The sequence below is a fragment of the Eulemur rufifrons genome, chromosome 16, assembly GCF_041146395.1.
Source record: "Eulemur rufifrons isolate Redbay chromosome 16, OSU_ERuf_1, whole genome shotgun sequence".
NCBI classification, from domain to species: Eukaryota; Metazoa; Chordata; class Mammalia; order Primates; family Lemuridae; genus Eulemur; species Eulemur rufifrons.
Genome location: NC_090998.1, coordinates 81,512,509 through 81,532,519, shown reverse-complemented (window position 1 = coordinate 81,532,519; position 20,011 = coordinate 81,512,509).

Here is a 20,011-nt window from a genome sequence, read left to right as displayed (position 1 = left end):
AGTGAGGGCAGGAAGGAAGGATTGAGGAAGGCCCTGTTGGGAGTGTACGTTGGTATTAAAGAAGCAGAAGGAGGTGTTTCTTTGGGCTGTGAAATCATGCCTCTTGTGGGTCCATTTTCCATGCAAACACAACCCAGAGACCATCTACTTCTTCCCTTACCCCAGAGAGAGCAAAGGATAGTATCTCCCATTGGACTTATGGGAAATGCCCTCTACCGCACCACCACCACCATTTTTCCAACTCTTCAATCAAAGCAGACGAGCATGAGAGCCCAGCCAAGCACCACACAGCCTGGCTTTTCCCACCCTATAGGATTCCCTCCCAAGACTCAGACTCAATCACAGCAGAGTCTCTGGAGGCAGAGCCTGGCATCAGCATTTCTTAAAGCTCACTGGCCAATTCCAATGTACAGCCAAGAAGCCAAGATTGGGAATGAGAGAATGAGAATGAGAGCCACTGGTCTAGAGCCCAGAGAACTCTATCAATACATACACACAGAGAGACACACACACATGCACATGCACACACATACATACACACACTAACACTACTCAAAACCTAATTCTTGGAGCCCACAGAGAAGATTGTATTTCCACTTCATCTGAACTCCTTTTAGCATGTTGTAGCTGTCCATTTTCTTGTCCATATTTGAATTTTAATTAGATTTGTCCTTGTCATGTCTTCTTCTTGAGTATAAATTCCTGACAGACAGGATTTGGTCTTCTCCCCCACCTCTTTGCACCTGGAGCACCTGGCATGTGTGGGTGCTCCAGGTCTCGGGGAAGGCACAGTGAGTGGAGGCACCAGGCTTGCAGTAAATCCTACAAGGATGTGGCCTACACAGCCTCTGCTTTTCTTCTCTGACTTACTTCTTCTTTTCCTCTGCTCTGGTTGGGACACTCCTACCCATCTCCTGGCTCTCTAGCAAAAGCTGGGAGATCCTGGGCCCGAACTCAATTTTTCAGCATTGGGCTGTGTCGACCCTGCTGGGAGCCTGCTGCTTTAAATAAATGCATCTGGGCATTTCAGACCATCTGCACAGACCCACCTCCATCCTTCCACAGCTTCGGATCATTTGAACTGGCTCAAGAGGGAACATGAAGAACCAGACTCCCACCGAGAGGCAGCTAATAAGTTAAAGAAGGGAGACGAGAATGTCTAACTGAATCTGGGGGCCGCGAGGATCCTGGCCAAATTCCCCATTGAAGACACAAAAATCAATTTTGAATGGATTTGGACAGACAGTTCTGCCAGGACATTCCAGAGGCGTCTAAATACCAGCGGCAGACTAGGAGACTATGTGCTGTTCTGCGGGATCACCCTGGGCGCCAGAGCTGCCAGGGAACTGGATATCTCCTGCTCAGCCGCCTGCCCCAGCCTCTGGCTCACTTCCTCCTCTCCTGAGACCCGGTGGCTCCCTGAGTCACTGTAATGCATTGCTCAGACCTCCCCAAGGAGCATGTCTACTGCTACCTTAAGGGTGGTTGGTTTCCTGCACTTCTTATTTTCTATTCAGCAGAGAAAATAAAGGGAGATGCCACATTCATGCCCAGAGCAGGTGAACCAGGTGAAGCTTTCAGCCTTAAAGCTAATCCCACATGAAAGGTAAGAAAACAGCTTTTTTCCTGCCTCTCCAGCTTCCATGCTTTGTTAGCTGCAGGCTGCTGGAACTGCCCCACCCCACACCTTCCTGCATGGATGACAGAAGCACGACTGAGAGAACGAGGGATGGCAGATGTGTTTGCTCTCAATCATAGACGCCAATCGATTGGTCATGCCTGCTGGAGTGCAGCCTTCCCCAGGCTCAGCACAAAATCACAATTGATTAGTGATGTCTACCATGGACCTGGGAAGGAAACTTGTAGCATATTTACCTTGTTCCAGCCTCTAGGGGAAGATCAAGCCTCCCCATTAAGGAGGAGAGGGAATTTTCATACAGATCAAGCACAGGATGCTCAACATTGAGGCTGCTGAAGGGGGAGTGGAACTTTTGGTGAGAGGTTCAAGGAGAGATATAGTTCCATGGGATAGGCTCTTCCTCTCTGCACCCTAGTGGCTGAGGAAACAAGATAACCCTCCTAGGGGCATCCTGTATCTCAGAAGGCAAGGAAAGGCAAGAGGAAGAAGACAGGGCATGGGTGGCTCTTGGAAAATGAGCAAAAGGAATCTTCCAGACTACATCCCATCTGTCCAGTCAGAAGGAGGCTAAACAACAAGGGCTAAAGCTCTGACCAGCAACAACTTGCATTGCTACACCTACCCTCTTGCACAGACAGACCGAGAATCCTATGCAGGAAGGAGCAGGTAGGAATCCCAGGATCATAACCGTTGTTATCTCTCCTCTGTCCTAATGCTATCGGTGAAGAAGGGTCTTATCGCAAACAAAGAGATGGAAAGAAATTGGTGTCTTATCTGTGCTATTGGAGGTGGAGTGAGACTGTATTTTCTAGTTTATGCAGATCATCCAAAAAAACATGGTATACAACACACCAGCTGGAGAACGTCTTGTTATATAACAGTCCAATGAGGAAAAAAAAAAAAAAACTTCAGCACCACAGTGAACCATAAGCTGGACCCGAATTTGCAAAGCAGCTTCTGTTTTGCTTGTTGGTTGGCTTATCCTTTGCTTTTTGTAAAACAAAAACAATAACAAGAAGGCTGAACTACATTAACGTTGATGTTATCTAATAGCTTTGGCCCTGCTCCTACAACCTCCCTGCTCGTCTGTGTCTGAGCAAGAATAAAGTACAAATACGCTATCTGGGGTAGGGAAAAGCGCATGCATTCCCATTATCACATTAGCAGATTAGCTGGACTCCAAGAACAGGCCTTGAGAAAGCCGACGCCGGATGTCCACACTTCAACAGGGAGGGGAGAGGATTAGAAAGGTCCTGGCTGGGAGGAAAGAGACGCAGGCGCCTCGGTGTGGGGTCTTCTGGAAACAGGAGCCAGCAAAGGGATAATGGATGGCAGGCGAGGTGGGCAAAGGGCACGACTGGCCAACAGCCCTGAACGGAGAAGCACAGACTTGCTGTCCATTGGCACCTATGCCTCCATCTTACTGAGAACCCGCCAGTCCTGTTCCCCAGCGTGTTTCTGCTACGTCCCTGAGGAATCCATTGCTGTTGAAATTAGCCATTCTTGGGGAGCCTGTTAAGACTTTAACTTGTTCTTTCTTCATCAGGGACACAATGGCTTTCCTTATTTAAAAGCACACAAACACACACTCCAGGAGAATTCGACACAGTGCGATCCCATAGAAAGACCTTCTTTGGGTAGCTGGGGTTTCAACCTGGGATTTGGGCTTAGACAGACTCCTGGGAGCTCTGATGGGACCTTTGCTGAGAATTTGCTTAAGGTTTTGGCAGGATTTTGTTTAGCTTCCATAAGGCATTTCCTACCTTATAAAAGGGAAAATTCTTAGCTTCTGTATTTAGAAACTTAACACCAAAAAAAAAAAAAAAAACCCTTCTACATGTCAAAGACAGTGAAACCCAGAAAAACCACCCTCAGGAGGCATCTCGGCTCTCTGGCAGGCCCGTCAGCAGGCTGTGTGGACCGCGACTTTCTCTCTCTACCGCACTGAGCGAGGCACACACAGGAGTTGAAGGCTTGGCCCCCAAGGGCGACAAGCAAATTCCCTTCCTTCAACAGCAATGCATGGAGTCCTTTCTATAATCAAGGCATTGTGCTCTCCTAAGGGGGGAAAGAAGTTCTATGAGACAGGGGCCTATTTTCAGAAACATACACAAATAACTATAGGAAATGAAAGAATGTGGTAGGAGTTGTAAGAGAGGTTTAGAGAAAGTGCTCAGGAGTGTATGTAAAGGGCGGACTGAGTTCCTAGCTGAGGCAGCCAGGAACAGAGCACATGGAGGAGATGGCAGAGGAGTCAGGTACAGAAGAAGGGTCTCCTGGGAGTAGGTTTCCCTCGGAAAGGAGGCAGGAAGGTGAAATGGTGACTAGCATGAGCTCCCGAGCTAGGATGCCTGGATTCCGGTAAGGCTCTACCGCTGCTCAACTGTGTGAGACTCTTGAACAAGTTGACCTATATCTCTGAGCCTCAGTTTTTCTCATCTGTGAATTAGGGACAATAATATCTCCCTCTTAGGGATAGTTGAAAGGATTAAATGAGGTCATTAATGGAAAGCTCTTGGCACAATGCCTGGCATATAGAAAGTACTCAGAGAAGGTCACTCCACAATGAGCTTTTAAAAAGATGAAGATTTGTGGGGGCTGTGAGCTGTGGCTCGACAGGAAGTCTTGACTGGCCAGTGGGGGGAATGCCACATCAGAGGGACAGGATGAGAAGGTTTGATCTGCTTCCAGAAGCACCATGCTGAATGAGATACCTCAGAAGGACCAACTCGGAGAGTCCAAGTAGCAGGGAGCAAAGGAAAGCCGCCTACAGGACCAACAAGAGGGTCCTTTGGCCCAAACCTCACTGTCACAGAAGCCTCAAGCTGAGACTTTTGCCATTACCTCCAACAGCATTTGTTCATAAAATACAGACAGCTGCTGCCATTTGACGTGAATTTACATAAACATTTAACTCCACTGATATTTGGGCATTTCTTCCTTTTAAATAAAGTAGGAAATATAGAAATGGCTCAGGCTGCACTTGACCTCTGCGAGGCCCTCCTGGCCGGGTCTAGGTAAATCAAGGTCTCAGATCAAGTCCAGCCAGTGGTAGGGAGTCCCGTCCCCTGTGCTTGCTGATTGACACAACTCACAGTAGAGCCAAACTGTCACTTCTCGGCTCCATGGCATTCATCACTTGTTCTGGGACAGCCTTCTTTGCTTCTACCATCCAGAAAGTTCTGTCATTCCTTTATGTAGTCCTTCCTCTTCCCAGGAACAGCATTGACTGTTTCTTCCCATCTCCCAGGTGTATAATTGACTCCACGGTCAAAGAATGAAAAGCCCAAAAAACGAAATCTGTCAGTGGCCACCAGGCATTCATTGCATAGGTGGTGCCTGGTTTGACCCCTGAGTCCTTTTTAAATGTATCAAACACCTCCTATGTCTATGTAATCTGTTTGATGAAGGCCAAGTTTTAGAAGCTTTTTTTTCTATTACAATAACCAAAATATAGACAGGATTTTTATCAGGAAAGGCAGTCTAAGAGGGGTAACCTGGATTAAAATAGGGAACATTCTGGGATAGCTAGAAGGCTTGAGGCAGAATGTTGAAATGGGATTCTCCTAGAATACATGGGATGGAAGGGATGGAGATACTGCCAGTTGCCTTCCAAATGTCCATTCTCCCCTTGGCGGCAGGAAACAAGAGATTCCCAGTTGTTAGTTTTCCATCCCCTTGTAAGTCTAAGCCCTGGCCAATGACATGTTAGCCAATGTGCTGTTTGGGATTTCTGGAAAGTCTTCCTTAAAGAAGCTGACTCAGATGAAATGCACATGAGATAATCAGAGTCCCAACAGCCATCCTGGGCCATGCAGTGACCTAGAGCATGAAAGTCACACACTATGGATGGTAGAGAGTAGAAAGATAGAAGTTGCTGGATCTTTGACAACCATGAAACCACCATGCTAGTCCTGGGCTACATACCTCTGGATTTCTTTTACAAGGGGGAAAAAAAAAACAAAACTTGTGTTTTAACCACTGACTTTTCTTTCATGTGCAGCTGTCTCTAATTCTACGTAATACAGAAGGTTATTTATACTCAACCACAGGAGAACAGACAGATCCAAAGCCCATCTCTTCATCTGCCAAATATCTATGCCAATCTATCCCTGCAAAAAATACCTAGTGCCAGCCAGACCCTGAAAGGAGGGATAAGAAAATGTGGGGACGGATCCAGATGGTGCCTGTCTTCTTGGCAAAGTTCATCTTTTAAATGCTATCCTTCCAGAAAAACTTTTGTGTTCCCCAAACCAAATAAAGTCTCTGTTTGAATCTCTGTTTAAGCACTTCTACATTACAATCACCTGTCTAAGGGCCAAGAAGAGTATAGAGAGTAAAAAGAGAAAGTCTTGAAGCCTCTCAAAATCTGGTGGTGGGGAAAAGACGTATTAACAAATGATGTCAATATGACATGTGAGTGACAAGCTACAGGTATGTTCAAGAAGATGTGAAAGCTCAGAGAGACATACTTGGTACTACCTTGGCTGAGCTCTCTTGGGGAAATACCACCAGAGCTTGACTTTGAAGAACCATAGTCTCTTAGGTCAGATATCCTAGAAGGAAAGCCTGAGATGTGGATGCTTGTGCAAGTGATTTATGGAGGGGGTGACCTCAGAAGAGCTCTGTAGGGCATTGAAGGAAGTTGGGAGGAGCAAGGGAAGAACAAAGACATGGATTCACTGAAGTCTAGTGTCAGCCTGATCCCACGAGGAGCTCTGGAGTGTGGGTGACCCCGCAGTTGGGTGTCCCTCTTTGAGGCAAGGAGGCTGGGCCCTGGTAACCCCATAGCATTCAGTCAAGGGCTGCTGGCCACCCTTGGGGAGATGCCTGGAGGGCATCATCTTCTAGGTATTTCCCTTCCAGGTGGTTCCCCAGCCAAGGGCAAGTCCCTGGAAAAGAGCAGCAGTGGAGCCATTAGCAGTGGAGCCACAGGCAGCTGGCAGGTGGGTGCACCAGGGTGAGAAGGATCAATTGCATCTACTTAGGTCAGAAGGGTCATAGCAGAAGCAACAACCTGAGCAAAGGCCACCCAAGTCCTGGAAGCTGTGTGTGGGTTGGCAGGTGGTGGAAGCATCCTCATCAGCTCACATAGTAGCAGGCTGGCCCCACGAGGGGGCGGGGTTCCAGGGGTGGAGATTGATAAGGCAGGAGCAATCGGCAAAAGCCAGATCACAGAGGGTTTTCTCTGCCATGCTATGAGGTTCAGAATCCATCTTGTATCCATGATAATAATAATGCCAACATGAATAATAATACTGCAATATTTATTTCATGGTTACGTATGCTAATCTCTGAGGGTTTTCATTTGTTTTCTTTTTTATCCTCGCAACACCACTATGAAGGGAGCAATATGATTAGTTCCATTTTACAGATAAGAAAACTGAGAGTGAAAAAATAATGTAATTTGTCCAAAAGTATACAATCAACAGAGCTGGGCCTGAACACACTGTCTATCTGAACATGTGCTCATCCCGCCATAATGCAAGTGGTTTTAAGCAAACGAGTGATGCTACAAGATTTGCATTTTCAATATTGCACTGGGTTGGCAGGCTGAGACAGGAGGATCACTTGAGCCCAGGAGTTCCAGTCCAGCCTGAGCAACATGGTTTTTTTTTTTTTTTAAGAGACAGCGTCTCTTAAAAAAAAAAAAAAAAAAAAAAAAATCTCCCCATCCTCATCTTGCTAACTTCTCCCTGACACACACCTCTGGGTGCTTCTGCCCTTGCATTTTTCAGCAGAAAAGAACAAACAAACAAGCTTGAACTCTCCAGTTCTGCCCATCTGAATCCCATTACCAGCCTCTGAAGCCCCTCCAGCTGATACCCCAGCAACTTTCCCTTTCTGTCCCCCACCACTGCCAGGTTCCTTTGACAAATCCTACCCCACCTCCCGGGGGAGCCAGGCTGGAATCCCACCCTCTCACTAACCAGCTGCCAGACCCAACCCAGGCAGATCTGAGCCCGGGCTTCTCATTGCACTGTCTGTCCAGCTGGGCCAGCTTACTGCTTGGGGTCCTCTACCCAAGCAGAGCAAGGGAGTCTGGGGGGCCCGAGTGGAGAGGACAGAACTCTGAAGGGTGGTCAGAGAACATACAATGGCCAGGGCTCTGACTACCTGCTGTCAGAAATGCTGCAAATGGGGCCCCCACATGTGCACACTCCGGAGCTGCAAAGCAGTCACTTACGAGGAGGGCAGGTGTGGGGACGAGATGCCTGAAGACCACAGAGGTAGATGTATGCTGCTGTCAGTGTTCTCTTTTCCATGTTTATGGTCTTATTTAAAATAAATGAATTAATGTCTTAATAAATAAAATAGGGGCCTTGTACCTGGGCCAACAACGAAAGCTTGCTGTGGACCAAGGTTTAGCATGAATCTAGTTTGTGCTCCTAGTTCAGAGAGGCAGGTATCTCCACAAGTCAAAAATCACTATTTGATGAATGAGTCCCCACAAGGACAGTGGCTCTTAAGTTATGTCTGCAATGGACACAGCACGGGGGAAAATTCCCTGCCGGCTGATAACATTCTTGCTCTTCATCTGGGTGCTAGTTACTTCGATGTGTTCATTTTGTGAAAATACAGTAAGCTTTGACATGCTCATTTGTCTGTGTGTGTTTGTTGTTTTAAATAGAAAAGAACATTAAAAAATTTTAATTACTCTACTTGCATTTATGCTCCAGATACATATCTGAGAGTGGCAAATACTCCAGAACAAGACTGGGAGTCCACCCCATAATACCATCTTTTGGTGAAATTTTTTCAGGGAATGGGCTCATAGCCTGCGCCACGCTGAATCATTTTGGAGCCGAAGCAAAAGGAAAAAATCAGTAATACTGATCCTGTCTTTGTTTTAACTTTTTATATTTTATTACTAATTTTTTCATTAATTTTGATTTTTAAAAGAATATTGCATTAAAATATTATTTATCTTGATTACTGAGCTTTTGGGGGCCCACTTAAATTTTGCACCAGCTTAATCCTAGTCCTGCTGGTACCCTCAACAGCTCATCATTGAGTTTGGCTCATGAAAACCCAAATTCCTTCTTCCCCATGTGATCCTGAGACTTTAGTGCTCCTTAATAACAACATTGGCCAGTGGCTCACTGACTTAACAGTTTATAAGGTGCTTTCACATAATCCCATTTATCCTCACAGTAAGCTTGTTGGAAGGCCTGAGTAATAGGATACCAATTTTGCAGGTAAAATATAAGGCTTTGCTTTGGGAGGAAAGTGAGCTTTCCAAGATGATTTTGAGCAGGAACAGTGTATAATTAATCTTTCTATGACATACAATGTCTACACAACTTCTTGCAGTCAAGAGCCAGACAGCATGCATGCCTTCAAATCCTGGATCTACCATTTCCCAGATGGCTGTTACTGAATGGCAAATTACTGAATTGCTCTCAGCCTCTGTTTTCTCACCTGCAAAATGGACATAAGAATAATTGATTTATTATGAGGATTAAATAAAGTTACCCATGGAAGGCACTTAGCATGTGTTTGGCACAGAGTAGGTATTCAATAAATGTTAACTATGATTATTGTCCATAGGACAGGCTTGAAAATACCCAAGGAAAGGAATAGAGTGCCATCACAGGCTGCCAGGATCAACTTTTGGTATGAGGCACCTTTCAACTGCCATCAAATCACCTTTCAAAGGAATCTATTATCAGAAAAATTACCTGAACCCTGGAAATAGGCAAAAAAAGATCACTGAGTGTTTTTGCATTATAATGCTGGACTTGACTTTCTATTTCCTGGGCTATTTTATAACTCTATAGAGGCAAAGGTTGACTCATAGAATTTTGTCAAGTCTCAATGCAAATAATTTCAGCCTAGGGGAGCAAATACCCCATGGGTTGCAATGTATATTAAATTGAATATGTATATTATATATACACACAGACACACTTATATATTTGTGTGTATATGTATGTATATATACATATAATAATATATGTATGTGTATATCTTCAGCTTCTCAAATGCTCTTTGGACAGGTTTTTGCATATTACTGCTTCTCTAATGAATGAGTTGAATAAAATCTTTGACATAATACATTCCTTTTGTAATTGCATGCCTTTTTTTGTTTTGTTTTTACAGTCATGTTTCTTTAACCTTTTGAAAATCATATTTTAACACCATGCACAAAGGCAAGGCTTTCTCTGGGGGCCCAAATGAGGCCTTTAAGGAAGTCACGGGATTCCTGGCTGAACAAAAACATCACAGCAACCCCATTCAGGTTGAGCTGGCTGCTGAGCAGCCTTGAATGTGGCCCCCTGCCTCACATGGCATTCGAGCTTTAGGACTTCATTCCCAAGCTGAGCATGCGAAGCCACTGAGGCGCTTTCCTTCCCTGATTCCAGTGGAGGGTCCAGGTCGGAGGGAGGCTGGATCAGCTCCCTGAGGTTTACCAATTATTTGGCCAAGTGCAGAGATAACATTCTGTGCAAATTTCCTCACATTGTTCTGCCTGGCTCTAGGTGCTCCCAGATGGAATATTCTAGAGATCAGTGATGGGAAAAGGATAGAGTCCCTGGGTCTCCCCACACGCACATTCCAGTCATTCCCACCACTGCCTCACCCACTCAGGGTGCACGTGACCTCATCTCACCTTCTCATGCTGCTACTTTCTGGCAAAGGCTAGAATTAGAAAATTTTTTACTGTCTTCAGAATCCCAGTGGAAATCCTCCCCTCCTGGGGTCAGAATAAAATTTTAGCATTGCCCAGTGGTGCTTGTGGTAACAGGCAGCTGTTTTGAGTACTGCCCTCCTGGTGCCCAGAGATGAGCATTAAAGGGGTGGGTGCATATTCTGGTTCCCTCTGCCCTCAGTCCAGCTGGGATGCTGGAGTCACAATAGACCCTGATTGTTCTTGGAGATTACATGCTAGTGGATAAGGAGGAATACCATAATTCACTAAATAAATGAGTGAACAAATAATATAATTACAGGTTATGGTAGGTGCTATGAACTAAATAACAGGGTGGTAGAATATCTTCTCTAGCTATGGTTGTTAGGGAAAAGTCCTCCAAGAAGGAGACACCTGAGCTGAGACCTAGAGAATGAGGAGAGGACCAGGTTTGGGAAGGGAGGAGCCAGGAGAGTTGGAAACAGAGAGACTAGCACCTACAGAGGCCCTGGGATGTGAAAGGTCTAGTGTATTTGAGGAATACTTGGGAGTAACCAGCCCCCAAGATGGCCCCCCAAAGATTCTCACCTCCTGATACTCATGCCTTTATGTGGTCCCCTCCCATGTTGGATATGGCTGGCTTGTGTGACTAATAAGATATTGTAAAAGTGAAGGAATGCAACTTCCATGCCTAGGTCATAAAAGGCATTGCAGAATTTACCTCACTCTCTTGAATCACTCAATTATGGGAAGTGAGCCGCCATGTTGTGAGGACGCTCAAGGAGTTCTGTGGAGCAATCCACATGGCAAGGAACTGAGGCCTCCTGCCAATAGCCACGTGAATAAGCCATCTTGGAAACAGATCCTCCAGCCCCAGAGAAGCCTCCAGGCAACTGTGGCCCACTGAGGCTGACATCTTGACTACAGCTTCATGAGATTCCATGAGCCAGAACCACCCAGCTAAGTCTGAATTCCTGACCCACAGAAATGATGAGATGTTGTCATCATTTATGTTAGTCCAGGGTAATTTGTTACACAGCCATAGATAACTAATACAACCACCCAAATGTGGTGGACCAGGCAAAGTGGTGGAAGCTGATGCTAGAGAGGTTTCCAGTAGCCAGATGATGTGGCCACTGGTGGGTTACAGTGGGAGTTTGGATTTTATTCCAAGTTTGATGGAAACTTAATGGAGAGTTTAAGCAGGGGAGTGCCATTACCTAATTTACATTTCATAAAGACTCTCACAATGTGGAGAATTAATTTTAGAGAGATAAAAGTAGAAACAAGAAGACCAATTGGGAAACTATTGCATTAGTCCAGGATGTCCAGAAAGGTGATTCGGACTAGGTGAGTAACAGCACAGATGGAGGGAAGGGAGTGCAAGGTGGCGCCATCTACTGACGTGAAGAAGACAAGGAGCTTTGGAGGTGAGAGAATCAAAAGGGAAAGAGTCCCTCATCTCCCAGTTCCTAGTACATTAGGAAGCTTCTGGTACAACGTGGGCAGGATTATACAGAGGGAGCATTAATTCATCTTATCAACCCAATTTTATTTAGCAGTCTTCTTCTAGCTACTAAAAAGCTACTAAAACCTTTGCCTTTTGGAAGATTCATTTGCTTTTCACACACTGCAGCTAAGCGTGGCAGCTGAGAGGCTCCTTGGGGTGGTTTTTGCATTTGCACACTTAGCAGGCATTTCACCACGTTCTCCTCTCAGATCCTGGTGATTTGCTCATCTGTAAGAGATGCACTCTTGTGCCTGCTCCCATAGCCTCCTCTTCACAGAGTGTGACATAATTCTTCGCTTTAATTGATTTCCTTTGTCTCTACTGCCTTGTTTGGGTTTCTTTACTTGTTTACATTAAAGATAGAATTGTTTAAAAATTTAGTATCATTTTTTAATTCAACAGCAGAGTCTTAATTGTGCTCTGTGTCATGGATTAATGAGAGCAAATAAACAGCCATACTATATGGAGTAATAGATGAAGGGGCAATGCTTTTTAGACTAAGTTAACAGTTAAAGTGATTTTGTCCATTTTAATGAGAGTTGGTGGCGGGTTTTGTCTCTTTTTTTTTTTTTTTTTTAGCAGAATGTGGGTCCATTCAAAGGCTTGAAATGCAAAAAAATTTTTCTCACTGAAAGTAATACAGTAGTGTGTTTCAGCCTCGGATAATGTGCCCTATTATGAGAGAGTTTCAGAAAAGAATTGCTCCTATAAAGTGGAGAACTGTACTGCCCGTCAGAGGGTCTCAGTAAAGCCAACCTATGAGCCAGATCCCCTGGGGTCTTTCCCACACCTACTGGCAGAGCTAGGACCAGCTGTGCTCCCTACTTCATATGGAAGATGCCAGGATAAGTCCCAAAATATTGAGCCTCATGACAGCTGTGCCTTGTTAGCCATAACATCCCTAGACTGTAAGTTCCCAGGAGCTTACAGTGACAAGGAGTGGGGCTTATTACAATGGATCTTTCCAAGCACAGTGTCAACAAATGCCAGCTGTTAGCATTCAAAAGGAGAGGAAACGTTGCATATATGGGTGCAAATGTAGAGATGGAGGACACAGATATCTAAGAATGGAAAAAAGACTAAAGGAATTATATCCAAACATTGGCAAAGGTTATTTCTGTGTAGTAAGACAGCACATTATTTTTTTATTTTTTTTTCAATATTCTCTACAATGAATATTCATTCATTCAACAATTTTTTTTCTGCATGCTTACCAAATATTAGACACTGTGCTGGGCTCTGGGGATATAAAGGTGAAACAGACAGAGTACCAGCCCCCGAACTGACATCCCATGTGGGAGACAGAGAAATACAAAGGCAAGATGCACTGTACAACTTCAGGGCCATCTCAGCATCATGTATATCATAGACTTGTACATTTAGTATGACAGTTTTCCTGCAGATGAAAGTGTAGTGTCTCAAAAAAGGGATGCCTTTCTTAAATTCACACAAAACAGCAAAATGGGGTAGCAGTGACCTTGAACAATTCAGTATGACAAGTGCATTGACAAGGAAATAAAAGGTATCATGTGAACACAACTGAGGGTAGTCTTTTGGAGTAAGGGAAGATTTTCCATAGGAGGTGACAGTTAAACCAAACCTGAAAGGCAAGAATCACTTTTGTAACTAAAATAAAATAAAGGGTTTTTAAATTAGTATTGGCTGTTATTGGATGATCACCTATTGCATATTGAATGTGAATGAATGAATTAATGAATACATATATTAAAAAATTAATATAAGACAAAAAAGCAGAAAGGTCAAATGATTAGGCCACTCTACCACCAATTCACAGAAAAACAATTAACTCTAAGCCCTGAGTTGTTCCTTTGGGTTCTTGCTACCCAAAGTGTGGTCCATGGACCAGAGCACTAGCATCACCTAGAATTTGTTAGAAATGCAGAATCTCAGACTCCAGCCAAGACCCACCAAATCAGAATCAGTATTTTAGCACAGATTTGGGCGCACATTGAAGTTTGAGAGGCACTACACTGTGATTCGCAATCTCAGCTACTCATTAGAATCACCTGGGAACTTAGGCAAAGTTGGCTGCCCAGCATAGGTTGGTGGTCAAAAGCACAAGTCCCGGATCTAACTTCTAGGTTCCCTAATTTATTATCTGTGTGACCTCAGGCAAGGTCCATGACCTTTTGGTGCCTCAGTTTCTTCATCTAGGTTGTAGGCAGCTGCTGACATGGTTCCCAATGGCTCCTGTCTCCTGGCATTTCATATTCTCGTGTCATCCCTTCCCCTTGAGTGTGGACTGGACCTAGTAACTTACTTCTAATGAATAGAATACAGTAAGAGCAATAGGGTGTTGTCTTAATCAGTTTATGCTGCTGTAACAAAATTTCACAGACTGGATAATTTATAAATAATAGATAATTATTCCTCACAGTTCTGAAGACTGGGAAGTCCAAGATCAAGGCACTGGCAAACTTGGTGTCTGTGAGAGCTGGTTTCTCCGTTTTCAAGATGATGCCTTATTACAGCATCCTCCAGAGGGGAGGAATGCTGTGTCTTCACGTGGCAGAAGGAACAGAAGGGCAAAGAAGGCTCCCTTCAACCTCAAGCCCTTTTATAAGGATGCTAACCCCATTCATGACTAGTCACCTCCGAAAGGCCATGCCTCTTAATACTGTTGCCTTGGGTATTAAGTTTCAACATGAATTTTGGAGCGGACATCATCGTTTGAACCATAGCAGGTATCATTTCCAAGATTAGCTACAAATGACCGTGACTCCCACCTTGCTAATAGTCTCTGACTCCTCTCACTTGCTCACCCTGACGAAGCAAGTGCCCTGCTGTGAGCTTCCCTGTGGGGGTACCCAGGGCCCTGAGTCCAACAGCTGCGAAGAACTGAATCCCACCAACAGCCAAGCAACTTAGCTTGAAAGTGACTCCCCCTAAGTCCAGCCCTGAGATGACCACAGCCCTGGCTGACACCTTGATTATAGACTTAGGGGTGAGTCTGTGGACCAGCTAGGCCACACCTGAATGCTTGACCCACAATGCTTACAAAAATGGTAAGAAAAGAAATATTTGTTGTTTAGGGCCACCAAGTTTGGTGACACAGTAATAGATAACTATAATAATGCAATCTATATAATGGCAATGATAGTAGCATTCACAGCACACAGTTATTGCAAGATTAACTAATTCACATAAAGTGCTTAGAATAGGGCCTGGCACATACAAGGCATTACATACATCGTGCTGTTAGACATTATTAGAAAGCACTGATGCCCTTGGGATCTGCTGAAGAACAGAAGTTCTTCCTCTACCACTAAATGGCCCCAGCCTCCTCTGCATCTTCAAGCTTCCTTCTCTACCTTCCTTGTCATTTAACTGTCACCAGTTAGGATGCCTAGTTGGCATCATTGTGTCTACTCCTGGTTGTTCCTCCTCACCCTGATAAAACAACAACAACAAAAAAGCTGTTTCTAATCTGCTATAGATTGGGAGACTTGATAAATTAATCCATTACGACTGTTTCTAAATTAAAAGTAAAGAGGCTCTGATTTAGGGTAATTAAATTACCTATTATAGTTTAATTACAATTAAAGAGTCTTTTTGTAATACAAGAGGTTTGTTACCATTCTTTTTGGTACCCAAAGGCCCTTGTTGCTTCCACAGTTTCTCAGCTCTGTTCGAGTCAGTTGAGGTCCCCAGATTTAGGAGACATCTCTGAATGTCTACCATGGGCTGAGCACGTTCCACATCAACTGTGCAGTCCATAACCTCTGGTTTTGGTCATCCCTAAGCTCAATTCCCCTTTGCCTTAGCCAGAGTTTGTTTCTATCAGCAAACTGTTTATGTTAGTTATATCATTTATTTTTAATCCTTCTGTTTAATCAAGCTCAAAGTCTGTCACTTGCTATCAAGAATCTTCACCTATACAGAGATTAAGGGTGTCTTCCTTGAGGAAAAAGAAGATTAAAGTGAGACCTAGAGGATAAGTTGGATATAAATATGTGCAAGAGAGAGCGGATATTAGAAGACGGTTTAAGGCAGAAGGAACAGCTTGTATGAATCCCCAAGGCGGGAGAGAGCAAGGCAAGTTTGAGGAATAGAAGTCAGTGTGGTTTGGCTAGATCACCCTGGCCAGAAAAAACTCACTGAGTGTGGCGGGGGCCGAAGCACGCTGGCCTTGCTCGCTGGTTAGGAGTTTGAGTTTCAGTCTAAGAGCACAGGCATGACACCAACAGGTTTTAAGCAGGGGGTTGGCAAACTACAGCCGTTTAGCCAAATCTGGCCCTTGGTCTATATTGGTAAACAAATGTTTATGGCACATAGCCGCATCCATTCATTTACATATTATCTGGGGCTCCTTTCATGCTACCGTGGCAGAGTTGAGTAAGTGTAGCAGCGACCACACAGCCTGCAAAGCCTAAAATGTTTACTGTCTGACGCTCTATAGAGCAAGTTGCCAGCTCTTACTTTAAGCTCATCGGTTCCACGATCAGACCTGCCTTCTACGCAGATTCCGGCTTCTGGTCAAGGATGTGCTGACATAGGGCCAGATCCACTGTCCCTCTTCCCGAGTGCTGAGTGGAGCACAGGGAACTACCCTCGTGTAATAAAGAGGGGGGAAGACAGGCCGTGGTCTGGATCATCCACAGACAGGTAAATCAGATCCTATAGGAACTGGTTACATGTTTAAAAAACAAAGGGCATCTTGGAGAATAACAAAGATGATAATACGGACCTAATTTTTTCCTTTCATTGATATATCAGAAAATGTGGTGGCAAGGTAAGGACCCAAAAAACCTAGGCTGCATTAGTGGTTAAAAAAAACAACCAAACAAAGAACAACAAGCTTTCCGCCAGGCCTCCACGCTTGTCCTTCCAGGTTCCTGTGTGGTCACCTGCCCCAGGGTGACCTAGTGCAAATCTGAGGATGCTGTTCTCATGTGATCAAAGGGAGGGTAGTCACAAGGATGTGAAAAGACGACATTGGTCCCAAAATGCATAGTTGCATACATCCTTCTTGGGTTTACTTAGAAACAGTATTTGCTTTAAAAACAAAAACAAAAAAACAATTATGCCTATTCTCTAACTTTGGCTGGGGGCTGTGAGGGTGAGACAGAAAACGAGAAGCCAAGGGGAGTTGTTTCTTCAGGACAGCTGGCAGAGACCCAAAGTACAAAGTTGTCTACAAACTCTCGAATCAGTGTGAGCCTTGAAAGAGAACTATGTGTTGGCAATGCGGGCTTGCCAGAGCGGAATTGAAACCATACCTCCACCTCATGCAGACATCCTCCGCTGGGAGGATGTTCTTATAAATCCTGGCCTTGGAGCCCATCTCATCAGCAGCCCCCTCCCGGTTCCCCCTTCTCTTTCACTCCCCAAACCAGAAGAACATAATAAAAACAGGAGGAACGCATCTCTCCAGAGCTTCTCCAGGCTGAAAGAAGGGAATCGAAAATACACAGAGGAGGAACATGAGCCCTCTGGTCTCCAGTGAGCAGATTCCAGGGGACTCCGCCCTTGTGGCCCATTTGATCTGGGCCACACTGTGTGTTGCCACGCCCCTGTAACAGCAGGAGACCCCAGACCTGGCTGCTCTCTACCTGGGCTACTCTTCCCAGGTCGAAGCCCAGGAATTCCAGGTTGATTTATGAAAATCTGACCTCAATGCAGAGAAACTCCCAGATTAGCCCAGAGGGAACACAAATGACTACAGCCCAATTGCTGTACTTGCATTGAAAACCAAGGATGAATCACAGCCACAGAAGGAAAGGAGTGTTTTGTTCTGGGACAGATCCCACTGTTTCCACTGGGAGGCCCTGGTACTCAAGGACCCACAGAATTTGACTCAACTCTCCCAGTTTCTCCCTTGTCACTCCCTACACAGACACCGTCAGAGGGCTTTTGCCCCCTGCTCACCCATGGGTACCCCAGCTCCCATTGCTGCTCCAGCTAGAATGTACTTGACCCTCATCTGGTTCCTCCACATCCAGGAGAACACTTGAGTGAAAAGCAGGAAGCAGCAACACACCCAGAGAGAGGAAAAGTCCCGGCACAAAGCTAGCAGCAGTTTTTAATCCACCAGGCAACCAGGAATTTCACTTGGTAAATACAGTGGGATAGCTTTTTGCCAAAGCACATTTGCCCCATGTGCTCTCTCAAAAGGAATATACTGCTAAGTCTCTTGCTGAATCTACTATATATATATATATATATATATATATATTTATCTTCTCCCTGGTAATATCATTCTGCCACGAAAGCACCAAAAAGGGGTTGTTTCTAAAATGTAGCTGTGAAGTCAAGATTCAGGACTATGTTTTAGTTCCCTCCAGGGTTCAAGGATAAATTGGCTTACTACAAAATTAAGCCTTAGTTGTGAAGACTCAGGTGATAAGCTATTCAGCTTCTCTTCACCAAAAAGGAAAATAAAGACTCCAGAAAATTTCTGTCAACTATACATGTATTTGTCCGACTGAACTTTCTAATAAAGTTAACATCCTGCTTGGAGTTCTGGTTAAAATTCAATTGAGAAGAACTAAAAATAAATGTACAACATTAACCCTAGATTAGCAACATTAAGGGCCAATAATCAGTATTACTATAAGCAGGTACCTAGAACTTCTTCAGAGATCATTTATAAGTGTCACTCCCTCCCTCCATCTTGAAACGCACTTTTCTGTTGAATTCCACTTCCTGGTGCTCCTTCTACCATTCCTGCCTCTTTCCTCATTCTACTTTGTAGACTCGTCCACCACGACCCAACCATTAAGTAATGGAGTTTTCCCAGACCCCCGCTCTGGGTTCTCTCTTCTTCTCCTTCTCTATTTTCTCTTGAGGAAATGGCATGCGTGCTCCAGGGTTTGGATGACATCTCTAAATTGATAGCACCTGTCGTAGATTGAATAGTGTACAAAAAAGATGTGTCTAGGTTCTAACTGGTGCCTGTGAATGCGACCTTATTTTGAAATAGGCTCTTTGTAGATGTAATTAAGTTAAAGATTTCAAGATGAAATTATCCTAGATTCAGGCTGGGCCCTAAATCCAATGATGAGTGTTCTTATGAAAGAAAAGGAGAAGATACACACACACACACACAGACACACACACGAAAGGAAGGCCTATGTAGGTGAAGGCAGCAGATTAGAGTTATGCAGCCCCAAGCCAACAAGCACCAAGGGTGACTAGCAGGCAAGAGAAGCTAGACGAGAGGCGTGGAAGAGTTTTTCTCTCAGAGCCTCCAGAGGGAATCGACCAGTCATCTGTTGACAACTTGATTTTGGACTGCTGGCCTCCAGAACTCTGAGAAAATGAGTTTCTGTTGTTCTAAGCTGCCAAGTTTGTGGCAATTTGTTATGGAGCCCTAAGGATCTAATATAGCACCCAAATGGGCATCTAAACTCTCTGATCTCTGAGTTCCAGACAAACACCTAAAACAGCCAAGGTTACCTCACAGCGGAACCTAAACTCATCGTGTCTCTGATTTAATCCAACGTCTTACCGACCCAAGCCCATATCTCAGCCTGCTCTCCTTCTGCATTCCCAGCTCTATGGATATATAAATATCCAACCAGTTCTATAAGCCAGTTCTCTGGGGTATCATCCATGATGCTAACCTCTGCTTTCTCCCCATAATCAATCACCAAATCCAGGCAATTTTGTACCCTAAATATCTCTTAAGTCCATCCATTCATGTCTATTTTTACTGCCACACTTTTGGTTCAATGAGTCATTAGCTCTTGCCTGGACCACTGCACTAGCCTCCTAACCAGTCTTCCTCCTTCAAGTCTCGCCTCAATCAATCCTCAGCCCAGCAGCTAGAGTGATCTTAAAACATAAATCAAGTCCCATCATGGTCCTGCTAAAGCCCTTCAGTAGCCTCACATGGCCCAGTTCTCCCCAGGCCTACACGGCCCCCCATTGCCTGACTCCCAACTGCTTTCCCAGCCTTGTCAGACACCATTTCCCCCAGCTCCTTGAGCTCCCAGCATGCTGGCATTTTTTTCAGAAACCCCTGTAATGTAGCAATTAAGAACAGGACCTCTGCAGTCAGACACCCTGCAACTGATATCCTCACTTGGCCTCTTCTAGCTGCGTGACTTTGAGCAACTTACTCAGTCTTTGTATGTAGGTTAGGGGTTGGGGTGGGAGAGCTTTGGGGTTCATTTCCTCATCTGGAAAATAGTGATAACAGTAATTCATACTTTACAGAGCTATTGTTAAGTATTATAATAAAAGACCCAATTCACATAAGTTGTCT